The sequence below is a fragment of the Neoarius graeffei genome, chromosome 18 (genome assembly GCF_027579695.1).
Source record: "Neoarius graeffei isolate fNeoGra1 chromosome 18, fNeoGra1.pri, whole genome shotgun sequence".
NCBI classification, from domain to species: Eukaryota; Metazoa; Chordata; class Actinopteri; order Siluriformes; family Ariidae; genus Neoarius; species Neoarius graeffei.
In genome coordinates this window covers 15,046,171-15,061,697 of record NC_083586.1, presented here as the reverse complement: position 1 = coordinate 15,061,697, position 15,527 = coordinate 15,046,171, and positions in this window count along the sequence as shown.

The following is a 15,527-nucleotide window of genomic DNA, read 5'->3' as shown; positions in this document are numbered from 1 at the left end:
GCCAGGTGGAGAGAGCACTTCAGTACCCTTCTCAACCAATACGGAGCGGCAGATATAATCGGTCCTAGATGACATTTCTCAAGCCAAGATCATACATGAACTCGAGCTGGCTCCAACACTCACTGAGGTTGAGAACGCGCTTAGACAGCTTAAGTCAGGGAAAGCACTGAGTCCAGACGGCATCCCTAGTGAAGTCCTCAAAGCAGGGGGTCCACAACTTGTTAGTGAACTCCATAAGCTTCTTCTGATTATCTGGGAAGAAGATTGTGTCCCCAGTGACTTCAAGAATGACAATCATCAAGCTTTTCAAAAAGAAATGCCGTTACACCTGTGAAAACTACCATGGCATAACACTTCTGGCTGTTGTTGGTAAACTATATGCCCGAGTTATTCTAAACTGAATATGGACTTGCATTGCTCCATACATACCAGAGGCACAGTGTAGTTTCCAACCTGGTTGTTCCATGACAGACATGATGTTCGCTCTCAGACAGTTGTTGGAAAAATGCCGTGAACAGCATCAAGAACTTCACCTCATCTTTGTGGATCTAGTTAAAGCGTTTGACACTGTGGACAGGGACCTAGTTTGGCAACTGCTGCTGTGAGTCAGGATACCAGCGAAGCTAATAAACAATCATTAGCAGCTTCCACGATGTAGTGCAAGTACTGGTGGATGGTGAAATGATGCCACCTTTCAAGGTCTCATCGGGACTAAGGCAAGGGTGCATACTGGCCCCTACATTGCTCAGCCTTTTCTCCTCCTTCGTTTTGCACCATGCTCATAAATCCATGGAGAACACTGGGATAGACATCAAGTATAAGCTTGATGGTGAGCTGTTCAACCTTAGGCGTCTGAAGACCAAATCAGCCAAGACCACCAGACTGGATGACTTCCTGTACACTAATGCCACTGCCTTCTGTGCCAAAACAGCAGTGTCACTTCAAAATGTAGCAGAGGTCCTCAATGCTGCCTTGCGATGACTGGGGACTCACCATCAGTAGATCAAAAATGGAAGTGATGCACTGCCAATGTGATGACCCCCTTCCTATCACCATAGATAATCACAAACCTACTTGGGCGCACAGCTTCACATACCTTGGCGGAGAACTTTCTGAAGATGCCTCTCTCAACTCCGAAATCAAAAGATGATTCACCAGGGGAGCAGCTGCTTTCCACTCACTAACCACCAGATGTTAGAACCATAAAGGCCTTTCACTTGCCACAAAAGTCACAATATACAAAGCTCTGGTCCTACCATGTTTACTCTAAGGTAGTGAAATGTGGTGCACACCCACGCATCATGTGCACCTACTAGAAATGTTCCATCAAAGATCATGAAGACAAATCCTTAAGATCAAGTGGTGGCACAAGGTGACCAACGTCGAAGTGCTGAGAAGGGCTAGCTCCGCAACCATAGAGACCATGATCCGCAGCATTTGCTTAAGGTGACTCAGACACGTTTGTAGGATGCCAGACTACCAACTGCCGAAGCAGCTCCTCTTCACAGTGAGTTAGCTCATGGAAATAGACCTCATGGCCGATCAAAGAAAAGGTGGAAGGACTGTATTAAGGAGGACATCAAGATCTTTGACCTGGAGAATGATTGGCATAATGGGATGTGTCCTGTCCTATCTAGTTCTGTCCCTCCACTGGCTGACTGGCTGGACTCTGTGCTGCTTGTTAGAAACTTAATCATAGCACCTGTAAAATAGAGATAAGGCTACTATTAATTCAGCTCCATCAAATTGGCTGCACTTGTTTTACCTTCAGATACTGTACTTAAAATGTAGGTGATTTAATTATTATTTAGCACCATTGTCATAATATTTCACGAGTTTTATTTATTCACTAATATACCTGCATCTATATTTGCCTGTGGGCTATCCAAGCAAACAAAATTCAATCTTAGTAAATATTTATCCATTACTTTCCATTTTGTATAAGTACAGTTGTAACTACACTCAGAACGACTGACATAACACTTAAATTGTAGAAGCCAGCAAGATGCACACGGAGACCGTCCGGGGCTCACTGCACTGTTATGTAGGTCAAACACCGACTAGCCCCGTCCCTCCCACTTTCCCACCCGGAGAGGAGAGTTACCTGACTACTGTTCCTGCTGTTCATTTTCATGCAGTTTCTTTTTCCTTTTTTCACTCCCCGAGGGATAACTCCGCTTCATCTTGCTAGGTTGATGCACATGCACTGGGAATCTGACATGCACGAGCAGCGCGACAGACGGTCACGTCGTCACGTTTTTGTTTTTTCCCCACGGGGCCTCTATGAGTTTGCGGGACCCTACGCAACGTGCGTAGTGTGCGTATTGGGTGAACCGGTACTAATGTCATGGATTTCAGTATCACCTGCAGTGGGAAACTGAGGGGGATGTTTCTGTGCTCATGAGGGTGGTTACATTCTTCAGAGGTTTGAGAATATCAATGAGGTCCTCTGCCAGTTTTGTTTCACTGTCAGTTAACAAGGCAATGTCCTTGACTTTCCTCTTCAAATCCTTGTCCATCAGGGCAGAGTAGACGGCAGCCTGTTGCTCCACATAACGTTCTAACATGTCATATGTGGAGTTCCAACGAGTTGTCACGTCATGTATTAGTTTGTGAACAGGCAATTTCAGCATGTCCTGCTTGGTTTTCAGGACATGGGCAGCTGTTGTGCTTTGGTGAAAGAAGCTAACCACCTTCCTTACCCTCCCCAGGAGTCGGGATACTTGGTTTATTGAGATTGCACTCTTGGCAGCAAGGTTAACTGTGTGAGTGAAGCACCTGATCTGTGGCCCAGGTCCCGCTGCTAAATCGATAGCATTCACCATATTTTTAGCATTGTCAGTAGTAACAGGAATTGTGCTGTTGGCCCTCTCCAGTTTCCATTCCGCTACCGCGTCTGTCAGCACTTCAGAGAGATGCTCACTGGTGTGACTTTCGTAAATGGGGCGTTTGCAAAACGCAGCTCCACATTTCTCACTCTGAAGTCATGTAGTGAGCGGTCACCGTGAGGAAACTTTCAGTGGCCCTGGAGGTCCATCAGTCTGTAGTGAGAGCTACGTGGGTGGTGTGGGACAGTTCTTCAACAATTTCTCCTCGTGTCTCTTCATACAGTTGTGGAATTACAATGGTGCTGAAATATCGGCGGGAGGGAATAATATACCGTGGCTCGAGTACTTTCATCAGATGACGAAATCCTTCACCCTCGATCACGCTGTACGGCAGCATATCTTTTGCTGTAAGCATCCCCAATGCTTTAGTTATGGCTATCGCCCTGTCCGACTTATCATTGAGAGGCGGCTTCAATGCTTCGGAGAGTAGAAGTTGTTTCCGAACCGGCTCTCTCCTCCTTACGCTGTCTACTGACACATTGGGGTGATGTCTTTTCAGATGAACTAAGGCTACGTTCACACTGCAGGCTGAAGTGACTCAAATCCGATCTTTTCGCCCATATGTGACCTGTATCCGATCTTTTATTGACAATATGAACGACACAGATCCGATTTTTTCAAATCCGACCCAGGCCGTTTGGATATGTGGTCCTAATTCCGATTCCTATCCGCTCTTTTCATATGCGACTTCAGTCTGAACCGCCAGGTCGCATTCATCCGACTTACACGTCATCAACAAGCCACAAACGTCACTATTCTGCGCTGAAGCAGGCGGCGGGTCTCTCAAAAAAAGTTACAACAACATGGCGCATAATCACGGGCGCAGATAGAGGGTGGGACGGGTGGGATTCGTCCCACCCAGATTTAAATTCACCTCGTTCGGTCCCCCCCCACTTATAGGGAGGAAAAAACGTCTATGCTGTCTTTCTTTGCATAAGGCAAACCTCACGGAAAAATCAAAAGACTAATTACCATTCGGTTTATTGAGGTGCACAGCAGTGTATACATAGTTGCAACAACTCACATAAAACAAAACAAAGACTGATATTCGGTTGGTTGAGCTGCACAGACTGCACAGGTTGCGAGCTCGAGCTTGGTCGCTATGGTAACCCACAAGTTTGACAGGCATATCGGGGTTGGGGTTGGTTTGCTGGCAGCTTTGTCCCCCCCAGTTCAAAAAAACATATCTGCGCCCCTGCGCATGACATCAATGCGAGGGACGCTTCGGGCTGTGAAGGTTCTGAATCTTCTCAATGGAAGGACGCAGAGGTTAGGGAGCTGATTTCCATTTGGGGGGATACAGCTATTCAAGCTAGATTGGATGGGTCATACCGCAATCGGGCGGTTTTACTTCCGTAAACACTGGCCATGCTCACTGCGTGTGACGTCGTCGTATCCTGCAATGCGCATGCGGAACACTTTTAGGTCGCTTTTCTTTCATACTGAGGATCACATACAAGTCGCATATATTTGTTAATGTGAACGACCTCACAAAAAAATCGGATTTCACAAAAAAATCGGAATTGAGCATTAAGCCTTGCAGTGTGAACGTAGCGTAAGATATTAGAAGTATTTCCATTAGCATATTGAATGCATTTTGCGCAGTGCTTGCACACAGTCGCGTTTCTATCTATTGTTTTATTTCCGCTGTCATCAGAGGTAACATGAAATCCAAAACGTTCCCACACACCAGACTTGTATGACACTGGCACATCCTCTATCTCTGGGCGGCCTTCCATTTCTCTCCCACTTGCCAGTTTTATATATATATATATATATATATATATATATATATATATATATATATATACATACATACACACACACACACACACACACACACACACACACACACACATATATACATATACTAGTGCATCTCAAAAAATTAGAATGCCATGAAAAAGTTCCTTTTATTCATAATTTAATTAAAAAAGGTAAACTTTCATATATTCTATATTCATTACATGTACGGTAAAGTGAAATATTTAAAGCCTTTTTTGTTTTAATTTTGATGATTATGGCTTATAGCTCATGAAAATCAGAAATCCAGTATCTCAAATTATTAGAATATTCCCTAAGATCAATAAAAAAAAAGGATTTACAATACAGAAATGTCCAACTCCTGAAAAGTATATTAATTTATACACTCAATACTTGGTTGGGGCTCCTTTACCATGAATTACTGTATCAATGCGGTGTGGCATGGAGGTGATCAGTCTGTGGCACTGCTAAGGTGTTATTGAAGCCCAGTTTGCTTTGATGGCAGCCTTCAGCGTATCTGTATTTTTGGGTCGGGTGTTTCTCATCTTCCTCTTGACAATACCCCATAGATTCTTTATGGGGTTCAGGTCAGGTAAGTTGGCTGGCCAATCAAACACAGTAATATCATGGTCAGCAAACCATTTGGTAGTAGTTTTGGCACTGTGGGTAGGTGCCAAGTCCTGCTGGAAAAGGAAATCAGCATCTCCAAAAAGCTCGTCAGCAGATGGAAGCATGAAGTGCTCTAAAATCTCCTGGTAGATGGCTGTGTTGACTTTGGACTTGATAAAATACAGTGGACCAACACCAGTAGATGACATGGCACCCCAAATCATCACAGACTGTGGAAACTTCATACTGGGCTTCAAACACCTTGGATTCTGTGCCTCTCCACTCTTCCTCCAGACTCTAGAACCGTGATTTCCAAATTAAATGCAAAATGTACTTTCATCTGAAAAGAGGACTTTGGACCACTGAGCAACAGTCCATTTCTTTCTCTCCTTAGCCCAGATAAGACACTTCTGACATTGTATCTGGCTCAGGAGTAGCTTGATATTAGGAATACAAAAGTTGTATCCCCTTTCTTGAAGATGTCTGTTCGTGATGGGTCTTGATACACTGACACCAGCCTCAGTCCACTCCTTGTGAAGCTTTCCCAAGTTCTTGAATCAACTTTTCTTGACAATCCTCTCAAGACTGCAGCCATCCCTGTTGCTTGTGCACCTTTTCCAGCCACCCTTTTCAGCAATGACCTTTTGTGGCTTACCCTCCTTGTGGAGGGTATCAGTGATCATCTTCTGGACAACAGTCAAGTCAGCAGTCTTCCCCACGATTGTGGTTGTGTGTACTGAACTAGACCAAGAGATACACTGTGTTCATACTGTTTTACTCAAACTCGAAATGAAATATTCTAATATTTGGAGATGGGTTTTTTTTATGTTTTTGTACTGTATGCCATACTGATTAAAATTAAAATAGAAAAATGCTTGAAACATTTTAGTTTATGTGTAATGAGTCTATAATATATAACATTTTCACTTTCTTAAATAACTGATGGAAAATATTGAACTTTTTCACAATATTCTAATTTTTTGAGATGCACCAATATTATATATATATATATATATATATATATATATATATATATATATATATATATATATATGCATGCTACCCTATACCTGGGGGACAAGCAAACGTTGTTTACATACTGTTCACATACTGAAGCCAAGCAAAGATATCCAGTGTCTGTTACTGTTGTCCGGAGAAAACTACAGCTAATAAAGCTCTAGTACCAGATTACTTGGATAATCTTAGTCAGAAAGAAACAACGGATAGATATATGTGGAAATTAGAGTTTATTAGCGGTTATGATCTGTACAAAATTCCTTGAAACGATTGGAGAGATGTAGATTTGTGGCCTAGCGTTAGCTACACGTTGGAATATACCTTCTTTTTCCTGAAGAGTCCCGACATGGAAAAACATTTATATATATAAAAAAAAAATAATTAAAAACCTACAAAAGCAAGAAAAGCTTATTTGTGGAAATATTTTTTTCCTGACATCAGCTTTTGGGAACAGAATGCTGCAAAAGCCAAAGCATTTACTCTCAAAGGACTCCTACCTGAACTGTGAGCTAGATCAGTGTTTCTCAACCACTGGGAATCATAAAACAGCCCATTAGTGGGCCACAAATTTATTTTTTCCAAGTTGAATCTAACTTTTACTCTTAGTAGGTTACAATCGCTGGGTTGTATCCGACGTCACATCTGCCTCATTAAGCTATGGTCACACTATAGCTCACAATGTCTGTGAAGATTCTCAGTCATCCAGGTCATAGTAAATTATGAGTGGTAAAAGAGAGCAACTGGACTTGCTTGAAGATTCTTGAAGACGTTTCACCTCTCATCCAAAAGGCTTCTCCAGTTCTGTCTGACTAATAGGGAGTATCAGGTATTTATCCTCTCATGGATGAAAAGCAATCCTAAGGTGTCCTCGAGTCATCCTGTTGGTGTGGGTCACTGGGGGCTGGGTGTGAACAGCCTAGAGAGTCGTTGGGATGATCAATGGATTGTTGGTTCTCTCTGTCCTCCTGTGAGTCACTGAAAACAGCTGGGTTTTGGTGTGCATTCAGTTGTCTGGGAAGTGTGCTAAGGACTGCATTGTAGGTGGCTGATAAATGATGTCTTAGAGACCACCACCTCTGTTCAGTGACAAAAATGGCTTCTTTAACTTCTCGCACTGATATGCTAGAGAAGGCTTCCACCTCAATGCAGTGGATATCAACATCAATTTCACTCGGGAGGACGTCAGTGGGAATAATCTAGCCTTCTTGGATTGTGATGTACACATTAGACAAGACAGAAGCCTTAGCATCGAGGTCTACCAGAAACCCCCACACACAGACCAGTACCTACTTTTTGACTTACACCACCCACTGGAACACAAATTGGGGGTCATTAGGACCTTGCAACACAGGGCTCAGAACATTCCTACAATGGTAGAGGGAAAAGAGAAGGAGCAGAATCACATCAAGAAAGCACTTCAGAACTGTGGGTATCCCAACTGGGCTTTCTTCAAGAGCAGAAAAAGGAACATAACGGGCAAGGAGGATAACATGAACAAATGCAAGAGCATTGTCATTCCCTACATTTCTGGTCTATCTGAGAAACTCAGGAGGATCTTCTACAAACACAACATTCCGGTACATTTCAGACCCAGTAACACCCTGAAGCAGAAACTGGTCCACCCAAAGGACAGAATAGCCAGACACAAACAGGGCAACGCAGTGTATGCAATTCAGTGCAGTGAGGAATGCACGGCTTCGTATATTGGGGAAACAAAACAACCGCTTCACAGGCACATGGCTCAACACCAGTGAGCCAGTTCCTCAGGCCAGGACTCTGCTGTCTATCTTCATCTTAACAACAAAGGACACTCATTTCAGGATTGCAATGTATGCATTTTAGCCAGAAAGGATCATTGGTATGAGCGAGGAGTTAAAGAAGCCATTTTTGTCAACCTGGAACGGCCATCGCTGAACAGAGGTGGAGGTCTAAGACATCATTTATCAGCCACCTACAATGCAGTCCTTAGCACACTTCCCAGACAACTGAATGCACACCAAAACCCAGCTGTTTTCAGTGACTCACAGGAGGACAGAGAGAACTAACAATCCATTGATCATCCCAATGACTCTCTAGGCCGTTCACACCCAGCCCCCAGTGACCCACACCAACAGGATGACTCGAGGACACCTTAGGATTGCTTTTCATCCATGAGAGGATAAATACCTGATACTCCCTATTAGTCAGACAGAACTGAAGAAGCCTTTCGGATGAAAGGTGAAACATCTTCAAGAATCTTCAAGCAAGTCCAGTTGCTCTCTTTTACCACCCACAGTTTACAGCTCACAATGCTTTGCGATGGATTATCGATGAAAATTTGGTATTTTGGTGGCGATGGATGCATGGCGATATACATGTGAGCTAAAAGTTGTGGTCACACAGCAGGTGAACACTTGACTGTCACGTCTTTGTGCACTTCAGTCTGGCACAGCTCGAGCAGCTACGTGCGCTTGGGACCCAGTCATTATGGGGTCATTCCGTGCCAACTCACCTAAGGGTCCCCACATCACCGTCTCAGATTTTGCTCAAAAAATTCTATAATCAAGAATCATATGTTTGTACCACACATGCAAAATATTAGCTCCCAATTCATTGTAGTTTTGGAACTACTGGCCTTTGAAATTTTGATGTCAAAATACCACATGACGAAATGGCTCTTTCCCCAACTTCAGAGACCCATAACTTTTTATTGCAGCTATCTAGACAGTTGTGTTTGCAGATTCTTACTGAATGATACCCACTCTTTTCAAATCTGTTGTCAGAAAGCCTCTGAAGGACATACGTTTTGCATAATGGGAAGCCAAAAATGACGTTTTGGCCAAAATCACATAAAATTCATTAAAACTCTAGGGGGCATAGTAGAAATATGAAGCTAGTTAGATTTTTTTCCTCACTACATAGTATTTGTAGGGTTGTTATCTGTTCACAGAAACATATTTTGCCATGAAATTTCAATTCCTGAATTTACAAAAAAAATTTTAACATCTTACGTCCTTTCCGAGGGGGCTAAAATAGGGCATTTTCGCCATCTTATTTGGTCATGTGGCTAGGGGTTTAGGATCTTCAAATTTTTTGTGAAGATGCTCTCATATAAGATGTAACTACTCCCTGATTTTTTTTAACAAACGCCCCTTGCTTCATATTTTAATAATTTTTTTTGTACATGGACAGTTTCATCATTTTTCACTTTTTTCCACATTCAGAACTCTGTAACTCTAAATTGGAAGATTCCTACTAGCAGCTATTTCAGATTTACATACACTGACACACAAATTTTCATATTTTAGTAGTTGTATGCCCAAGAAATTCATATTTTTCTTTCTATTGGGACCTAAAAACAGCTATTTGGCCAAAAATGACAAAAACGCTGGGCAGCTTTTAATAAACAAGGGAATAATAAAGGGGTGTTTTGCACACAAATTAAGGCTTATAAGAACCTAATCTAGGCATACACATTTCCTGAACAACTTTTTCTGTATTGTATATTATTTTTTGCAATTAGAAAATTTTAGGTATAATTGCAATTTTTGTTGAATATCCTTGGAAAATATAGAAAAATAACAAAATTCTGGAGTAGTATTTTTTATATACTTCAAGGTTGTGTAAGCACAAAACATTTAGCAATGAGGTTTTATTTACATATTAACACATTCAATGATCCATGATAATGATGTTGAAAAACATCACAAGATTTGTACATAATTTAAAGTCAAATATGGGCATCCGTGATAATGGGTAATTCATTCACAGGCAGTACAGTTTCATGTGATGTGCTAAGACACTCATAAACTGTCATCTAGTAGTACATAAGTTAAAACTTAAGTCTTTCACAAGTTTGAAGTCATCCTCTGTTAGTTGGTAATGGCGTCCCCCACTTTTTATGTTTGGGGCCTCTACCACACAAAGGACATGAAGCAAAGGCACCCAACATTCATCTTTCCTGCTTTGTGGTGGCCATGAGAATGTGTTGCCTCGTCCTTGTCTCATGAAATTGACATACACATCATTTTCTTCTTCATTTCTGGTGACAATATTTCCAATGTACCATTTTCTGTCATAAACACAGGCAATATATTTGCCTGGCTGGTACATATTTGGTGCAGATTGGGAAATTTGGCTTGGGGCCTGTAACTGGGACTGTAAAACTGGTGTGGTTTCAGGTCCTATGTCCACTACCGATGATGGTACCACATCAGAAGAAACCCTTCTCATCTCCAGCTGAGTGGGTGCAATTGGGCAGAAGCTGTGATGAGATCTTGTTCCAGGATAGAAAAAGTCACCACATCTTTAATTTATGAGGAAAATAGCCCATTCCCTCCAGAACTTGAAAAATATCGTCAACATTTTTGTCATTTTTGGCCAAATAGCTGTTTTTAGGTCCCAATAGAAAGAAAAATATGAATTTCTTGGGCAGACTACTACTAAAATATGAAAATTTGTATGTCAGTGTATGTAAATCTGAAATAGCTGCTAGTAGGAATTTTCCAATGTAGAGTTACAGAGTTCTGAATGTGGAAAAAAGTGAAAAATGATGAAACTGTCCATGTACAAAAAAAATTATTAAAATATGAAGCAAGGGGCGTTTGTTAAAAAAAATCAGGGAGTAGTTACATCTTATATGAGAGCATCTTCACAAAAAACTAGAAGATCCGAAACCCCTAGCCACATTAACAAATAAGATGGCAAAAATGCCCTATTTTAGCCCCCTCGGAAAGGACGTAAGATGTTAAAAAAATTTTTAAAAATTCAGGAATATAATTTTCATCGCAAAATATGTTTCTGTGAACAGATAACAACCCTACAATTACTATGTAATGAGGAAAAAATCTAACTAGTTTCATATTTCTACTAGGCCCCTTTGAGTTTTAATGAATTTTAAGCGATTTTGGCCAAAATGCCATTTTTGGCTTCCTATTATGCAAAAAGTATGTCCTTCAGAGGCTTTCTGGCAACAGATTTCAAAAGAGTGGGTATCATTCAGTAAGAATCTGCACACACAACTTTCTAGATAGCTGCAATAAAAAGTTATGGGTCTCTGAAGTTGGGGAAAGAGCCAATTTCGACGTGGTGTTTTGACATCAATATTTCAAAGGCCTGTAGTTCCAAAACTACAACATAATTGGGGGCTAATATTTTGCATGTGTGGTACAAACATATGATTCTTGATTAGAGAATTTTTTGTATAAAATCTGAGACGGTGATGTGGGGGAGTTCCTGAAATTTAGGTGAGTTGGCACGGAATGACCCTATGGGAAACACCTGATGCTGATTTGAGGACAATCAGCATGTGCAAATACAGACGTTGTTTTCACTGAGGCTTTGCAAAGTATCAATCACTGTCACATTTGTTTCCAGCCATGTTTATAACGCTGTTTAAATACTCTGCTTTATGATTCCACTTTGTGTTTGATATTTACAAAAATCACCATTGCTAATAAACACTCTTCCTGCACTTAGATCCATCTACTGCTGTGTATCTTGTAGTGTCCTGATCCCCAGATCTTTAACCCAGCCATATAAAAAGTTGTACGCCTCCATGCTCTTCCAGGTTTTCATGTGTGTGTGTCCATGTAGAACGATGTCTGCAGCACCAGGTAGATTGAGATGTCGGGGAACTCAACAGGTGGATAATTTCCCAACTCATAGGAAAAATCCTTCTTTGTTAGGTGTGTAAGGATCTATCCCATTGAGTCATTTCTATATCCACTTCTTTTGAGTGTACTTCTTGGTTTTAATAACTTGCTTGTTTTCTGTACACAAATATGGCAATAAGTTCTTGTGTTAATGGACCAGACTCCACTTTTGGATCATTAATCCCTTTTGACTGAGGATGTCCTGCATGCATGGTTTTATGTTGGCTTCTGGCACATCCGTACAGTTTTAAACAATATCTACAATTAAACAGTTTGGTTTTATTGCATTTATTTAATTCCTGGGCTCCAGTCTGTAACAGGGAGTGATGCTGCATTCCATGAATACACTTTACAGTAGATTATTAGATTCTAATAGAATAGATGAGCCAAAATAATTGGGGATCTTTTATAATGGGCCCCGACTCGTTACAAGTATGAATAGGTGGGCCTTAAAGTAGAAAAGGTTGAGAACCCCTGGGCTAGATGGTATTCTCAGTCCTCCATGTCTCAACAACCCCAAGGACATCTAGTTACACAGCTATTTGCACTATCATTTATTGTTAGGACTTGGACTGTTTTGGCCTCTAGAGGCCGCTGTTATTTCCTTTTCGTGTCTTGTTTATTTTGGCCTCTAGAGGCCGCCACTGTTCCTGTGTTTTGTGTTTTTGTTAATTGCCTGTTAGTCCTAATTATCTTCACCTGTGTCCTTAATTAGTTTGTGTATTTATACCCCTGAGTTCAGTCCTCTTGTCACGGAGTCTTTGTGCTGTTATGTTTATCTCCAGTTTCCTTTGTACTGTGTTTTGTGGATCTTCTGAGCTTTTGCATTTTTGCCTTTTTCTTTTTGAATTATACTCTTTGTTTTTGTTTTTTTTTTGTTTTGCCCTGGATTGTATATAGTGTACATAGTATAAATAAACCTTTTGTTACTTTTTCTACTTCCGCCTCACGCCTCTGCATTTGAGTCATTCCCCTGGTGGCCTAGTGGGGGTTTGCTGGATCATCACACCAACGAACCAGGTTCGAATCCCAGCAAAACCCTAACAGAAAGACTCCGTCATGACCGACTCAGCAGAGGCTGCTTCAACTGTCTACCCGGCCAACCTTCAGGGAATTATGGCAGCTTTGACACGCTTCGGAGCGACCATGGACGCTCATGGACGTACGCTCACCAGCCAACGTGAAGCCCTTGCTCGCCACGAGGAACTGCTTCAGCAAATTGGGAAAACCCTGGCACAGCTGACATCTCTGCCTGCATCTCCTGCTCCTGATCCAGTTCCTGCTCCTGATCCAGCTCCCACTCCTGCTCCAGTGCCTCCTGCCATGCTGCCTTCTTCACCTCGCGAACCCAGCCTTCCTGCACCACAGAGGTATGACGGCAAGCACAGTGAGTGCCGAGAGTTCCTTACCCAGTGTCAACTCACCTTTGAGCTTCAGCTTACCACCTACACTACGGATCGCCGCAAGATTGCCTTTGTGATCACCTTATTAGCTGATAAGGCGCGAGCCTGGGCTACTGCTATCTGGCAAAGACAGGGACCTGAGTGCTTTGATTTCCAGCTGTTTTCTGAAGAGATGCTTCGGGTCTTCGATCAGGCAGACATCAGTACCGACGCAGCCCGAAAGCTCATGTCCATCCGGCAAGGAGGAAGCGTCGCAGATTACGCCATCTCGTTCCGAACACTCGCAGCAGTAAGTGGATGGAACGAGACTGCCCTGGTGTCAGCCTTCCACCATGGTCTGTCTGACCCTATCAAGGACGGTCTGGCCTCTATTGGATGCCCAAGTGACCTCGAAACCCTCATCTCACATGCTATTCGTCTGGACAACAGGATGAGAGAACGCCACCAAGCCTTGAGCCCCCCCAGCCTCCCTACCTCTACCTGGAAACCATCTACCTCCTTCAGTGACTGTCCAGAACCCATGCAAGTGGGTCGTACTCGCCTCTCCGCATCTGAGAGGGAGCGCAGAAGGAGGGATAAGTGCTGCATCTACTGTGGCAAGCCTGGTCACTTCCGAGCATCATGTCCCGAACTCTTGGGAAAAGGACCGCCCCGTCCAGCCGAGGGAGGGTTGTGACGGGGCCTACCCTCTCTCCCGGACTCCCTGGCCAAGGAATCTACATCCCGGTCTCCATCTCCTGGGGTGAGTCTGTCCACTCTTGTCAAGCTTTGATAGACTCAGGGGCGGCTGGGAACTTTATGGATATTCACTTCGCCCAAAGCATCAATATACCTACTGCACCTCTTGAAGTCCCTCTGTCTGTGTCTGCCCTCGATGGCCAAGCGTTAGGTGATGGAAGAGTCACCCAAGTTACTTCTCCAATCTTCCTCCAGTCTCAAGGTCACAAGGAAGAAATATCCCTGCACCTGATTCCTTCACCTGAGTTCCCAGTTATTCTAGGCCTTCCTTGGCTTATTCGCCACAACCCTCGCATAGACTGGGTAACAAGCCAGGTTGTGGAATGGGGCCCTGCATGCCATGCCTCTTGTCTGCTCTCTAGCTCTCCTGTGTCTCCTGCCGAGCCCCCTGATCTCACCGAGTTATCTCAAGTTCCCACAGAGTACTGGGATCTCAAGGAAGTATTCAGCAAGAGCAGGGCCGCCGTTCTTCCTCCGCACCGGGCCTACGACTGTGCCATCGACTTGCTCCCTGGGACTACCCCTCCTCGTGGCAGACTGTTTTCCCTCTCTCAGCCAGAACGCAAGGCTATGGAGGAATACCTCAAAGACGCCCTGGTCTCTGGGTTCATTCGACCCTCCACCTCACCTGCTGGTGCCGGCTTCTTCTTTGTCGGCAAGAAGGATGGGGGGCTTCGACCATGTATTGACTACAGGGGCCTGAACAAGATCACTGTGCGCAACCGATATCCCCTTCCGCTGATGTCCACTGCTTTCGACCTGCTCCAAGGCGCCACCGTCTTCACCAAGTTGGACCTACGGAACGCATACCACCTCATCCGTATCCGACAGGGAGACGAGTGGAAGACTGCCTTTAACACCCCGTCTGGGCACTACGAATACCAGGTGATGCCCTTCGGACTCACCAACGCACCAGCTGTTTTTCAGGCCCTAATCAATGACGTCTTAAGGGACATGATTAACCTGTACGTCTTTGTCTACCTCGATGACATCCTTATCTTTTCCAAGACCATGCAGGAGCACCGCCACCATGTCCGCCAGGTTCTCCAGAGGCTGCTACAGAACAATCTGTTCGCCAAGGCCCAGAAATGCGAATTTCATGTTCCCGAGGTCTCCTTTCTGGGATTTATTGTACGGACAGGCCAACTCCAAATGGACCCTGCCAAGACCCTGGCCGTCCGGGACTGGCCTACTCCCAAGTCCGTTAAGGAGGTTCAGCGGTTCTTAGGATTCGCTAACTTCTACCGGAAGTTCATCAGGAACTTCAGTTCTGTGGCAGCACCCATGTCAGACCTCACCAAAGGGACAGGTGGATCTTATGGCTGGTCTCCTCAGGCAGAAAAGGCGTTCAAAGACCTCAAGGCCCGCTTCTGCACGGCACCCATTCTGGTCCTCCCGGACACCTCCCAACCATTCATCGTGGAGGTGGACGCCTCGGACAGTGGTGTCGGCGCGGTACTCTCTCAACGTTCGGA